Source organism: Rutidosis leptorrhynchoides, chromosome 5 (assembly GCF_046630445.1).
Source record: "Rutidosis leptorrhynchoides isolate AG116_Rl617_1_P2 chromosome 5, CSIRO_AGI_Rlap_v1, whole genome shotgun sequence".
NCBI lineage: Eukaryota > Viridiplantae > Streptophyta > Magnoliopsida > Asterales > Asteraceae > Rutidosis > Rutidosis leptorrhynchoides.
The window spans coordinates 181,790,061-181,795,209 of record NC_092337.1 but is presented as its reverse complement, the minus strand read 5'-3'; positions in this window follow the sequence as shown (position 1 = coordinate 181,795,209).

Sequence of the window (5,149 nt, the reverse complement as noted above, 5' to 3'; positions counted from 1 at the left end):
TCAAAGTACCAGATGCTTTAGTACTTCGAAATTTATATCATATCCGAAGGGTGTCCCGGAATGATGGGGATATTCTTATATATGCATCTTGTTAATGTTGGTTACCAGGTGTTCACCATATGAATGATTTTTATCTCTATGTATGGGATGTGTATTGAAATATGAAATCTTGTGGTCTATTGTTACGATTTGATATATATAGGTTAAACCTATAACTCACCAACATTTTTGTTGACGTTTAAAGCATGTTTATTCTCAGGTGAATATTAAGAGCTTCCGCTGTTGCATACTAAAATAAGGACAAGATTTGGAGTCCATGTTTATACGATATTGTGTAAAAACTGCATTCAAGAAACTGATTTCGATGTAACATATTTGTATTGTAAACCATTATGTAATGGTCGTGTGTAAACAGGATATTTTAGATTATCATTATTTGATAATCTACGTAAAACTTTTTAAACCTTTATTTATGAAATAAAGGTTATGGTTTGTTTTAAAAATGAATGCAGTATTTGAAAAACGTCTCATATAGAGGTCAAAACCTCGCAACGAAATCAATTAATATGGAACGTTTTTAATCAATAAGAACGGGACATTTCAGTTGGTATCCGAGCGTTGGTCTTAGAGAACCAGAATTTTGCATTAGTGTGTCTTATCTAGTTTGTTAGGATGCATTAGTGAGTCTGGACTTCGACCGTGTTTACTTGAAAAATGATTGCTTAACAAATTTTGTTGGAAACTATATATTTTTAACATGTGAATATTATGTGATATATTAATCTCTTAACGCGTTTGATATTATGTGATAGATGTCTACCTCTAGAACAAGTCCCATTGACTCACCTAATAATAATGAAGAGTCAAATGTAAATTGGAATGATTCGTGGACTGATTCACAAGTTCCCGAAGAGGAACCGGAAGAAGAGTCGGAACCAGAAGAAGAATCGGAACCGGAAGAAGAATCGGAACCGGATGAAGAAATAGAACCGGTGGGGGAAATAATAAAACGGTTAAGTAAAAGAAAATCCTCAACCAACCGACCAAGGTTAATTATGGTCAATGGTGTTTCCGCTAAGGAAGCAAAATATTGGGAGGATTACCAATTCTCCGATGAATCGGATTCCGACGAGAATTCCGATGATGTTATAGAAATTACCCCAACTGAATTTAAAAAGGCAAAAGAAAATAATAAGGGAAAGGGCATAAAAATAGAGAAATCTAATTCCAACCCCGATGAACTTTATATGTATCGTCAACCCCCGAAGTCCTTAAGTTGTAACAATGACCCGGGAACCTCTAAACCACCAGGTTTTTCTAAACCAATGTGGAAAATAACGGCTCGTATTAGGGGAACATCATATATCCCTAGAAACTTGGGAAAACGAACCAAAACCAAAGAAGAAGAAACAAGCGAGTCGGAATAAGATAGTTGTATTCGTGTGGTGTAATATATGTAATATAGTGTGCTTATGCTTTATGATATATGTAAAAATTGCTTGTATTAATAAGTATTTTTTTTATGAATCTAACTCTTGTCTATTTTACAGTATAAAAACACAAAATGGATAGACAACCCAATATTTTAAGAGACCTACCCGGAGACATGATTGATGAAATCTTGTCTAGAGTTGGTCAGAATTCTTCGGCACAACTATTTAAGGCGAGATCAGTTTGTAAGACATTCGAAGAACGTTCCAAGAATACCTTGGTTTATAAAAGGCTTTCGTTCGAAAGATGGGGGATATCACATTGGGAAATCCATAAGTTACGATGTGTTTACTTTGACGCATATATTGCGGGGAACCCAAATGCTATTTTACGCAATGGGTTAAGAACTTATTTTGACTCAATATATCCGAATATTGGACTTCGTGATTTAGAAAAAGCGGCTAACATGCAACATAAAGAAGCATGTTATGCTTACGGATTAGTAATGTTCGCTTCTCACCAAAGTGAGAACAAGAACATCGGGCTACAACTATTAAACAAACGTTTCCACAAGTGACGGAGTCGGTAATTGGGGTAAGAAATGAGGTTTTTAGATTGTTACGGGACTGTTGGACATTACGTAACCCTCGTCCCTTTGACGACGTTACAACACGCTGTCTTATCAACGGCCATAACGGTTATGTTCCACAAGACCAAGGATGGGAAGTAGTCCTAGTAAAACCAGAATGCATGACTTGTTTCTGGACGTATGAATTACGTGTCTTTATTGCCTTTACTGAACAACTTGTGTACTAGCTAGAATTATCTTCACAACTATCTTGTATCAAAGTTATTGTCTGCTATATTTCATGCTTTATGTAAAATAAGTGGTATTGTAAGTTTGTAAAATATTGTATAAAAGTTTGAACGCGAAATATAACTATAATCAGTTTTTCATATAGAATTGTCGTAGTTGAATTGTATATTAGCTACTAAGTATGAACTTAACGGGTAGGTACTACCCGAATTTAAACTTATAAAACGCTAATATGAAGAAAAAGCTTTTATAAATGAGTTCATATTATGCTACGAAATACTATTAACTACTCTTAATATTCTGTATGATTAACTTGTTCCATTTGACTATTTTGAAGGAAATGGCACCGACTACTCGACACACCGTGAATATGAATGAAGAGGAATTCCGTACTTTTCTAGCTTCAAACATAGCCGCAGTACAGGCTGCGCTACATACCAACAATAACCTTGGATCTAGTAGTACAGGAAATCGTGTAGGATGCACCTACAAAGAATTCACTGCCTGCAAACCTTTGGAATTTGATGGAACCGAAGGACCGATCGGATTGAAACGGTGGACCGAGAAGGTCGAATCGGTGTTTGCCATAAGTAAGTGTACTGAAGAGGACAAAGTAAAGTACGCTACGCATACCTTCACAGGTTCTGCGTTAACATGGTGGAATACCTATCTAGAGCAAGTGGGACAAGACGATGCGTACGCACTACCGTGGTCAGCATTCAAGCACTTGATGAACAAGAAGTACCGTCCCAGAACCGAGGTCAATAAGCTCAAGACAGAACTTAGAGGGTTACGAACCCAAGGATTTGATATTACCACGTACGAAAGACGATTCACAGAATTGTGCCTATTGTGTCCGGGAGCATTCGAAGATGAGGAAGAGAAGATCGACGCGTTTGTGAAAGGATTACCGGAAAGAATCCAAGAAGATATAAGTTCACACGAGCTCGCCTCCATACAACAGGCATGTAGAATGGCTCACAAACTAGTGAACCAGATTGAAGAAAGAATTAAAGAACAGACTGTTGAAGAGGCCAATGTGAAACAAGTCAAAAGAAAGTGGGAGGAAAACGGTGATAAGAATCACCAATACAACAACAACAGCAATTACAACAATAATCGCAACAATTATCCCAACAATCGCAACATCAATCGCAACTACAACAAACGGCCCAACAACAACAACAACAACAACAACAGCAACTACAACAATCATCCCAACAACAATAATAACCGCAACAACAACAACAATCAGAAGCAGCTATGCCAAAGGTGTGAAAAGTATCACTCGGGGTTCTGCACCAAATTTTGCAACAAGTGTAAAAGAAATGGTCATAGCGCGGCGAAGTGTGAGGTCTACGGACCAGGGGTTAATAGAACGAAAGGAACAAATGGTGTCGGAACGAGTAATGGCGGAGCAAGTAGTGTCGGAGCAAGTTATGCCAATGTAGTTTGTTATAAATGTGGAAAACCGGGCCACATTATTAGAAATTGCCCGAACCAGGAGAACACGAATGGACAAGGCCGCGGAAGAGTTTTCAATATTAATGCGGCAGAGGCACAGGAAGACCCGGAGCTTGTTACGGGTACGTTTCTTATTGACAATAAATCTGCTTACGTTTTATTTGATTCGGGTGAGGATAGAAGGTATATGAGTAGTGATTTTTGTGCTAAATTAAGTTGTCCATTGACGCCTTTGGATAGTAAATTTTTACTCGAATTAGCAAATGGTAAATTAATTTCAGCAGATAATATATGTCGGAATCGAGAAATTAAACTGGTTAGCGAAACATTTAAGATTGATTTGATACCAGTAGAGTTAGGGAGTTTTGATGTGATAATCGGTATGGACTGGTTGAAAGAAGTGAAAGCAGAGATCGTTTGTTACAAAAATGCAATTCGCATTATAAGAGAAAAAGGAAAACCCTTAATGGTGTACGGAGAAAAGGGCAACACGAAGCTACATCTTATTAGTAATTTGAAGGCACAAAAACTAATAAGAAAAGGTTGCTATGCTGTTCTAGCACACGTCGAGAAAGTACAAACTGAAGAAAAGAGCATCAATGATGTTCCCGTCGCAAAAGAATTTCTCGATGTATTTCCGAAAGAATTACCGGGATTACCCCCACATCGATCCGTTGAATTTCAAATAGATCTTGTACCAGGAGCTGCACCAATAGCTCGTGCTCCTTACAGACTCGCACCCAGCGAGATGAAAGAATTGCAAAGCCAATTACAAGAACTTTTAGAGCATGGTTTCATTCGACCAAGCACATCACCGTGGGGAGCTCCTGTTTTGTTTGTCAAGAAGAAAGATGGTACATTCAGGTTGTGTATCGACTACCGAGAGTTGAACAAACTTACCATCAAGAACCGCTACCCACTACCGAGAATCGACGACTTATTTGATCAACTACAAGGCTCGTCTGTTTATTCAAAGATTGACTTACGTTCCGGGTATCATCAAATGCGGGTGAAAGAAGATGATATTCCAAAGACTGCTTTTAGAACACGTTACGGTCATTACGAGTTTATGGTCATGCCGTTTGGTTTAACTAATGCACCAGCTGTGTTCATGGACCTTATGAACCGAGTGTGTGGACCATACCTTGACAAGTTTGTCATTGTTTTCATTGATGACATACTTATTTACTCAAAGAATGACCAAGAACACGGTGAACATTTGAGAAAGGTGTTAGAAGTATTGAGGAAGGAAGAATTGTACGCTAAGTTTTCAAAGTGTGCATTTTGGTTGGAAGAAGTTCATTTCCTCGGTCACATAGTGAACAAAGAAGGTATTAAGGTGGATCCGGCAAAGATAGAAACTGTTGAAAAGTGGGAAACCCCGAAAACTCCGAAACACATACGCCAGTTTTTAGGACTAGCTGGTTACTACAGAAG